The 10,519-nt window shown below is 40.1% G+C and overlaps 1 protein-coding gene across 4 annotated transcripts in view; it reads right to left on the reverse strand.

The window, feature by feature from the left end:
• mid2 (midline 2) overlaps positions 1 to 10,519 on the reverse strand; it is a 143,342-nt gene that overhangs the window by 91,195 nt on the left and 41,628 nt on the right. Inside the window, exon 1 of one of the 4 annotated variants that reach the window (XM_020596163.1) lies at positions 470 to 826. The exons of 2 other annotated variants lie outside the window; for them this stretch is intronic. The gene's annotated coding sequence lies outside the window, so the exon portion shown is untranslated. One more of the 4 variants, XM_020596169.1, reaches the window with a different exon arrangement.

The raw sequence follows: 10,519 nt of genomic DNA on the forward strand, positions 1-10,519 counted from the left end.
ATGGCCATCCTGTGTTTATATGCGAGTTAGAGAACTTCGAAGCAAAATAAAGGAACACTACACTATTTCACAGGAAATTATGCCGCCTAATTAATATAAGGTTACACTCCCAAAACGAGTTTCCCCTCCAAAAAGCTATTCACAAACAACAAAAATCGGTGTATATATGGCATAACATCAGATGGGTTCCGCATGTTTTCAGCATTTACACACACACATGTCCAGAGAGCACCAAGTGTCTAAGTTTCAGCATTATACCAGCTTGCCTACCTCAGACATGTTCATGAGCGTTTGACTCGGTCCATTCATGAGAAAACATAAGGCAAACACATCAAGAAAATCCCAAATGGATAGCGGAGAAAAATAACCCCCGTTTCTCACAACCCCGGCGTGTCTGCGCGGTAACCCCACACAGCCAGACCGAGGCAGACACCTCGCAGCGCGGAGGGGAGGGGTTTCAGACACCTACCAGCTTTACATAGCGAACGCGCTTTTCTTGTGTCATCTTGAAAGTAGCCCGAAATGAAGTTGGAAGAATCAGGAGGGGTGGAGAGAGGGGACTGAACAGAGTCGGGATACTGTAGCTCACTCCTTCTGTCCAGGTGCGTTCCACGCAGCGCAGCGCGATACCAGCCCGGTGCGTTCAGTCCGTGCGCTGGCGAGAGCTCTCAGGCAAGCGGAATATTCAACTTTGGAAAAATGAGAGAGGGAAGGAGATGCACTGAGGGTGAGAGAAGGAGAGCGAGCGGGTGAAGAGAGAGAATAACCAGACAATCACAGGAAAGCGGCTCCTCCTACCAATACAATACAAAAAAGCAAAAACCAGGTCTCAGTGCGTTCAACTGAACAGAGCTGGGCAGGTTACTCCAGACTGTAACGCACTGTTACTGTGCCACTTAGTGTGTAGCTTGCAGCAGACTGCACGTCACACTAAGTCATACAGCTATTAACAACTATAGACTTTATGGAATAATGTCGTTACCCTAGTAACAAGCGCTGCTGCTCAATAGGTCACAAACAATTTTCCAGCCTGACAGTAAATTAATGACCACAATTAATGGCCACCTCTTAATTTTCTGGAAACTGATGCAACCCTGGGCAATAAAGCAGACATCAGATATTAAAAGCCTTTCACTGTTCATTATTATCAGTAAGTAAAACAGGGAGGCATGGCATAAGGGCCCAAAGGCAGCAATTATAATATTCATGGATGTAAACCTGGGCACAAGTGGTTTAAAATAAAAGAAATACTTTGATTTCCTGAATTAATTACACGATTGCACATGAGTGTCAAGCAATGCCTGTGTGTTACTTTGTATGAGTAATAGACCTGGGTGACACAGCTGGCCTGTTACATAATGAATGGTATGCCCCCTACCATATTTCTATAGGATATCACACATAATGGAAACACATACAAAAATAGATCAAGGATCAATATCATTTCTGTTCTGAGAACATAGATGTGCTGTGTGCAGGTGTGTGTATGTGTGTGTGTGTGCAGTATCAACATGCTCTAGCATGTTGGTACTGCTCTATGGCAGCCTGTCCTGCATGTCTGACTCCTTGTACTACCATTTCCTCCCAGTGCACAACTCCCTGCGGGTGGGGCACAGTGCACTGCAGGTGCCTCATAACATGCAAAACATAGTCAGAGTAACATAGTATTGATGTAGATGTTCTTCTAAACTGATCACACGTTGCTTTGGGTGCCTACTGCGGTTTGAAAAGGTATATTTGACATTTTAACAAATTGGCACTGCTGTTGTAAGAGAACCAGCCTATGAAAGCCAAGTTCAGATGATGCTCTTGTAAGTGATTTGTGTAGTGTAGTTACACTTGCCATTAGTGCCACAATTTGCATTAACTGTATGGACTATATGTTGGCTCAAGGGTTTTAGTGGGTAAACATCACTATTAGGTGTGAAGAGTTGTCAGTTCATGAGAGACGTACCTAAGGTGGGTTATTAATCTCGGTGCTGTGTACAAATATTGTGTAGTAATGTCAGCATGTTTTTGTGTATGAACATATATGCACTGTCACTTATTGATATGTTGTTGAGAAGTGTTATGAGTGGGTGTGATGCACTTTTCAAACATGAAATTGTGTTTATAACAAGAATGGTACACTTGCTAAGTTAGCTAGCTAATGTGCTAATATATAACTTGTTTTATAGGGTGAGGTGTTTGAGCTACCCATGATGATATACTTGTACAGATATACCAGTATAGTATATATGTTCAGTTCCAGACAACAAACAGCAGACTGCACTAGAACCAGGCCTCCTGTCAGAGTCCTGCACCAGGTCTGGTACCCGACGGGTAACATGCAAAAACGATGTTGTAAAAAATATGTCAATATTAATTCATTCGTGCACGGGTAAAAATAGGCTAAATGCGGGCAGGTAGAAATAAATATGATTAAAATTCAAATAAACGAATAAAGTTAGCTTTCAGAAATATGAAAAACATGTATGTATGGTAATAGTTTACCGCTGAGTCAAAAGAATCAGTGACGTGGAGGTGTAACACAGTAGGTAGGCTGCTGTGGGTAAACACTGCCAGACAAGGTGTGGCCTGACAAGCTCTCTGACTGTCAACAAGAGCCACCACAAATCGACTGAGAGCCTGTCTGTTTCTTTAAGATTATCCTATTTACTTGTCTGTCTATGTTGAATATCTCTACAAACACAGATGTCAGGCCTTCTCTTGTCTCAATAACTGCTTGTGGGCCCCCTCGTTGCCAAACCCTGTCTTCCTGTCTACAGCAATGTCGGCCTCCCAGTGTGCAAATCGTTCTGGGCTTGTACATTGCAGAGTCTATCTGTCATGTATATGCTGTGCTTTTTTCCCCACCAAGATACTAGAGAGTCCTGTCACTGTGAAGCCAAGGTGGGGTTACCAGACAAACAGGTAGAATGGTATTCCAGTCCATGCACACATTAGCTTTCAAAACAGTAGCCTTTACTCTCTGGTAAGGCAGGATTCTCTTTATCAGTATACATAAAGAACACAGTGGACCACAGTTATTTTCTTATGGAAAAACACATGATGAATTTTATAGCATGCTATTGATTTTTAAACCTCCCTTCTATTTCAACTAAACTCTCTACAGAGAATTCTGAGGTATTTTCTGTACATGGAGAGAACTAATTAAAAGAACACTTTGTCTTGAGTACATGGCCAGAGCAAGTTACAAGTGATTGCTAAACTTTAATTCCCAGTGGGGGTATGCCGGACCTTAATAGCTCTTTCAGCCTCTTTTATCCTGACCAAATGGATGGCAGATTGACTTAGACTTAGCCTGGATCCAGCCCTGGGCATCCATCAGTGCTGTCTTCACTCAGATATCCTCACTGAACACGTGGACATCTAAATTTTGTGACTGGTAGACGTCTCCTTTGAAGTCAGCCTCTCAGTTCAGCACTTTAAATGAACTCAGCAATTTGCGGGCTAGGCAGACCTAATGTATGTTTACTCAAGAGTGTGTGTAAATCTGCTCTTTGCTGCTGTGCTGAGCTGGTCAGAGGATTAATATTGACATTTTGATAGGAGCCCATTTGTTTTTGTTTTCACTATATTCTTTCAAGCTAGTTTAAGCCACTGGGACTCGCTTGCTAATGTAGTAACTAGCTGGCTATTTAACCATACTCTCATTTGATAACAGCAACCACAGCAGGAAATATACGACTGATCAAAAAGCATTATTAAAACCCATGAATTTCACTAATAAAGCTTGTGAGCTAATTAAGATAGTCAGCTCGACTACCATTACACTCAAAGGACACACTCGCTTTACAGCATATCCAAAATACCCTTTTGATTTTGGATGTGTGTTTAAGCCGTCAGTGCTTAGGTACAGTAACTTCTGCTGTCACACCTGCTGCCAGACGCCTCACCTGAAAGCTATGCTACTTGCTGTCATTTGTTTCTACTAATGCCACTGTTGCTGTTCCTTTTCTTGTAGTATTTTCTGAAGGCCCACATGCATCTCAAGAACCTGGAGGATTTGAAAACATGTTTCCTTTGCGGAGGGGTGGGTGTTCTCCTCCATATTCCCCCTATTTGCTGAGTTTGCCACTTCTCTGTGGGGTGTGGCAAGACCACAGCCCACCTGATGCTAGTGACATCGCTACTGGTAGGCAAGGCAAGTTTATTTATTTTCATTGAAAAAAGCCAATTCAAAGTGCTTAACATAACCCACACCAATAGATAAAACACTAAAATGCTAATATAGCTAACGCATTTGAATGCAAATTAGATAAAAACAAATTCAAATTAAAAGCAACAATTACATGACAGCACAAAGAAGCAACAGGATAGCTGTGGCACACTGGATTCTCACTGTTCTATACTTTGTACCCCTTTACTAAAGTCTTCCCAAGACTAACCTCTGAGTGATTTACACCAGAAGCAGACATACTTTCTTCCGGAAAATTTCAAACACCCATGTCTAAACAGTCAGTTAAACAGCACAATGAAGTCAATTGTCAATTGGTTATTGAGTAATGGAAGAAAAATAAAAGCAGATAACGTGCAAAATTGGGTGGAATTCTAATATATTAATTAACAGCAGTGTGAGAAAGAGTATTTAGTTTTAAGAGTGGCTACAGTTGTACTGAGGCAGTATTTGACTAGAATTATTTAAAAAGAAAACGGGTTGTCTCAGAAGACAACACATATATTGAAAAATGCAATGAAAGATGAAGGGCCAGTGACAGAATGAGGACAGGCTGGAGGACTGAGGCTGCTCTTGACTGTAAACACACTGGCCAGTAGAGACTTGGCCTCTCTATTGTCCTACTGGTACCCAGGCATGGGGCATATTAGATATCAAACTACCATTAGCACCAGTACTTAACAACTTTTCTACGTGTCTGTGTGCATGTAACATACAGACAGACACTCTCACACCAACACCACCAAACAGTGTGTGTCTAGAGGAAATGCATCAGCTCCTCTTTTCCTCTTTCCTCTCCCACCCCTCAGCCCACAGCTCATCAGAGTCTTATTGTACAGCACAGTTTGTCTGTGTACTGCAGCAACATGAAGTGATTGGGAAAAACACTCACTGCAGGGATTTAAAAAAAAACCTTTGCTCCCTCCAGAGCACAGGAATTTTTGACCCTGTGTAGACACCTCTAAAAAAGAATGATCTGGTGCTGCTAGCATTCTGTGTCTTCTTTTCATTGTAGCATGTTAATATACATAGTAGCTACAGCTATGTAGCTGTTGGGATCGTTTTATTTTACTCCAGTTTTACAGCCGTCCTTTGTTAATCTAGTGAGAAAGCTGGGAGATGTAATACAGTACTGTGAACATTTTGAGCCATCTCACTTTCATTTGGCAACAAACCAGCAATCTAACAGTGCTTCACAGAGCAGACGAATAACAGCTTTGTAACTAAAGCAACTGATGTATATTTCTCAGAGTATATATTTCAGTGTGATAAAATGCCACTGTTTGGTAGTAATAAGGTTGCAAGTTCTGGCCTTTCCTTTAAAAAAGATACCCTTAGAAACAGATCAATGAAACACTCAGAGGTCATAAACAAGTTGCTGGCCGGGGCATCGCTCCATCAGCTTTCTATTAAACCCCTTTCAGCAAACACTCCTTTCTATTAATCCCACAGTATCTGAATGTGTTGGCTTCATATCGGTTCGTAAAAGCCACGACAGCAATCATACTAGGTTGGACTTAGTATCACAATTACATATCTCTTTCAACACAACAAGTCTGAACTGCATGAAGTCGCATTAATGGATTTGTGTGCGCAAGATTACGATGATCTCACAAATATTGCAAATAACACTCACATACCATGGCTCCGTCACGGTCGTGGCTAAGTCTGAATGAAACTGTGAGGAACACTAATGTAAATGTGACCTGTGTCAGAAGGACAGAAAGCTGTAGCTTTAACAGACTGATGAAGTTAGCAACCTTACATATCCCATGTCTGAAAAGAGCTTTAAGCTTGATTTATGGTTCTGTGCTGAATCTACACCATAGGTATGACAAAGGTAACGTGTAGCCTTGTAGCCCTGAAGTCCACAAAGTTGCACATTGTACAGTTCTGACCCAACCCTACCCCCAAACTGAACCCTAACCCTAATGTGTCAGCTATGTTACTGTAGACATACTGTCAGCAGAATGGCCGAAACCATAAATTTCTGTTTCCTTCAGGACTTAGTTTAACACAGATATTGAAGGAAGGCTGAACTGTGTCGTGGTGCATATATTTATACAGTGAGCAGGTCAAATCAGTGTTACACTGGCGACAGATTCAGATAGTTGGTATGAGAGAATTAGATTTATGCTGGCAGTGGAAACTAAACTGAAGACATGGTGACTCCTGTCTGAGGAAATCATGCTGTGTCCTTTGAATTGCAAGGGCTTTGCGTGTGTGTGTGTATATGTGTGTATATATATGCTCAGCAGAAGGAATGCCCAGACTTTCTTATCATAGTCACATTTGCCTTCTTCACCCTCTGGCTCCATAACAAGACAGGCTGGAGCCAATAACAGGCTGTCCATGGACACAGAGCCAAATCCAAGGAGTGACTACTACTGTGTTTGTATTCAAGGAGAGAAAAATTATGAACCAAGTAATAAGAAGAAAAATAAAAAACAAAATGCCAACTTCACACATGTTCATGCATTCTTTATAAGGTAATTTAGTTGGACACAAAAGTGAACCAAATGCTGCCACGTTGGTGCAGGTTTGTGAAATAAAAGTGAAAATACATATTGTACAATACTATGCAAGACCAGAAATGAGACACATTTCAAATAAAGTATAATCAAACTAATCTATCAGTTCAACTGTATTTGACCTTTGCTGTGTCACAGCAGGTCTGTACTTTTGCCAGATTTAAATAATCACATGTCTATACCATCATTTATATATCACAACATAATAGAACTTAAAGGCATTTAGGATCTTCTGTGCAGCAAATTTGTCAAAAGAAGCTGGACAGTGACCAGAGCTTGGAACATGAAGTCAGCCTGTACATTTAAGAGGAAAGCACTTTGTAGCACATGAAGTCTATGGTAAACTATTAAAATGTTATAATAATCCAGCAATGTAACATAGAAACTTCAATCATTGCAATTATCTGGCCTTTTATGAGATGAATGTAAAGCAAGAGATGCTCACCAGAGCTTTAAAAAAAAAGAATACATGGAAATAGAAAAGAGCAGATGGACAACCTTATTTGTAAAATGAATCAAGCACACATCCAAAGCAGCTGACACATAACAGCAACACTACCCAACAACAAGAGTCCTTGTTCTGAGCCAAACAAATGTTTCCTTACAACACTGTGACACTTAAATAATTTCATCTGACAAGCTTTCAGATTAACATGGCCATCTGAAATCTTTGAAGGGAATCTGGAGTCAAATTCAGCTTTAAAAACATGTCTCCACAATGTCACATTCGTGTTTCCTGCTTGAGTAACTGCCCAGCTTTGGAACATGCAGCTCATTGTCAGCTGTCAGTATCTGTAGCATCACAGGAGCAGCTTCCCCACCCCCCCCATTCTAATGCAACAAGTTGGGTTGTGGTTAACAGTAACACTGGTGGCTTAGCAGCAGACTGTATCACAGTTAGGAGAGCAGTCTATTTCCACAAACCTGAGGATGACTTGTTTGTGTGTGTTGCAGTTAGTTTGACATAAAGCCCAACGGGGACACATATACATTAGTTCTGAGCAGTTAGTGGGCCTCATGCTGCTGCTGTCTGTCACAGAGCCATTAATATTATGTTTTTACTTTATGGGAACCTAGTGAACTGCAGAGGTGGATTTAAAAAACATTTAAAGTAGAGTGTGGCAAGAGATGTACACAAAACAACCCATTTATTTGTCTGCACCAGACCTCACAGATGGGGGAGAGGGCAGGATGTGGGAGTTTACTAGTGCTGTACAGTGTTATTTGATGCCAGCGGACACATATTACCATATGACTGCTTATATTCATTCTTCCATCTAAATTACAGAAATTCAAAGCAATTAACAAAATTGATTTGTAATCTGTTTATTCAATAATTCATAATTTTATCTTAATTTCTAGGGTCAGAAATATTTTAAAATGTATGTATAAAAATGTTTTAAGATCCCTGTCAGTTTGAAAGTGGTAGGAGACATCATTGTTTTGATTTGTGGCACTGGCACTACCTTTCTGATTGCATTTGGATCACATTGCAATCCTTTAAAAGATATTCCAAATTATAGTGACACTGAGGAAAGTTCTAACATTAGTATTGGTCAATTATGCAGATATGGTCAATTATGTAATCTATCTCATATCTCTTGTATACTATGGATATTGTTTCGGATTAGACATTTGGAATAGGCTCACTCACTTTATCTCTATCACAGTGGATCAATAGAGCCCTCCTGCTAAGGATTTATAATTTGATTTCCCCTGTGGCAAAGACCTCATGCCTTCTCTCAAGGCTTGGCTGCTACAGCCTGGGATTCACATTGCATTGGTTTTTTTCCCCCATTTGGATAGCACTACTGTGTAAAAATTGAGTGTTCCTCTGGTTGACATGAAGAGAATCTGCACCGAGGACTGTTTCTATGACAGATTACTGGAGGAGAAAGGCTCAAAATGGCGATCAGTCATTGCATATAATGAATGCACACACACACAATCTCATACTCACACGGACCTTTCAGTCCCACAGTGAATGTTTACTACATGTTGTAATCCGCGACACAACCACGATTGTATAGAAAACATGCAAAAACTATGAGAATGACAGATTACACATGAGACATATATACATATGAGAGGTTTTAACAAAGCATGTGCATTCACATTGCTACTGCAGTAAAAGGCAGCCAAGAAACATGGTAAAGGCTGAGAACGGGAGAAGGAGATGGGAGACATAAAAAAAGCAAAAACATGGAGGAGGGATGTGGAGAAATATGGGTCAGACAGAAAAAGACAGTGAAAGTGAAATTTAAATCTGAATGTGTAAACGTGTACAGGCCTAATCTCATTATCCCGCTTTCTCTTGGGTCTGTGATGGGATGGTGGGTTTAAGCAAGAGAAGAAAGGAGGTAGAGGACAGAGGAGGAAAGGAGGGAACAGAGATACCAGGTGGGCTGAAAGATAGACTGAGTAATAAGAAGATAATGAGACATAGTATGAACATGGTGAATGCCTCAGCCCCGGCCTTCGCCATGTGAGGGCTAAACCACCACCAGCAGTGGAATTAGCTAGGTAATGTTTTTTTGCTTTCTTTGTTCATGTGTGTAGATTGAAGTTGTAGGTAGATGTTAGGCATTTGATTTGACATTGGATATACACAATTAATCAATGACGCATGTGCATTTGATGAATTTTTGTATTGTTAATGTGTGGACACCTACATTTTCTTTTTGAATTACTGTGTTCCTGGTCCAGGGATGGAGGTGGGCCAGACAAAAAGATTGGACTGAGGCAGCAGCAGGTTTAAATACCTCCCACTAGGCCTGGACTGCACCAAGTGCCCAATACAAGAAAGGGGGGAGTTGGATAAATATATGGAGCATGGGATAAATATATTGCTTATTTGTTTGCACTTTATGTTAAAATTGTATTTGTCAAGTTATGTTGTTTCTTTTGCTAAAATATTTTGCTGTTAGCAGACTCTCTGTTCAGTGTTTATTGGTAGATTATTTAGATAGCGTCTTTGTCCATTCCCTGTGTGTGTTATTGGTTTGGCCAGCCAGTATATACAGTATGTCATTTGTTAGGTCAGTTGGTTTTTGTTTGAGTCACTGTGTGTTCAGTTTGCTGTATTTTGAGTTTCTTTATTTTTTGTTGACCTATTTTAGGGCCCAGTTTATTTGATATTGATGTCCTTTGTATTTATTTCGGTATTTTTGGGTGAATAAAAAGCCCATCTTTTTTGAACTTTAAAAGCTGTGTCCTCTGCCTTACTGTTTGGTCCCTGACAGACAAGTGGGATGGTAAAATGAGAAATTCACAGCATATTAGAACAAGTAGTGAGGTTATGTTATACTGCATGTCACAGAATAATATCATATCCTAACTACATATTCATATGTGCCACTACATTAAGTATGGTGGACTATAAATAAACTAGAAAACAAAATGACTTCTGTTAAACAGCACTGTGACTGGAAACAACTGATAGACATCAATTTAGCTTTCATGTCTATATTTAAGCAAACCATTACCATTTGTAATGGTGGAGGTGACAGGTGCCATTGTAACAAGATAATCCATGTCATTCACATCACCTGTCAGCAGCTTTAATGTTATTGCTGATGGGTGTATATCAAATTCAGTCAGCACTCATCGAATGAATTTTTACCTGTAATTTTCATATTATTCTGTAAGAATATACAGCAAGTGTCAATAAGAAATTATCTAGTGTAACATACTGTACAGTAGTAGTACTAATGGTTTATGTACACTTTAGACCACAGGGATGAACAACTGAAAACCCCCACAAACTTCACCTCAGTTTATTTTTCATATTCATTTATAATCACGTCCT

This window comes from Monopterus albus, unplaced genomic scaffold (assembly GCF_001952655.1).
Source record: "Monopterus albus unplaced genomic scaffold, M_albus_1.0 scaffold2.1, whole genome shotgun sequence".
Classification (NCBI taxonomy): Eukaryota; Metazoa; Chordata; class Actinopteri; order Synbranchiformes; family Synbranchidae; genus Monopterus; species Monopterus albus.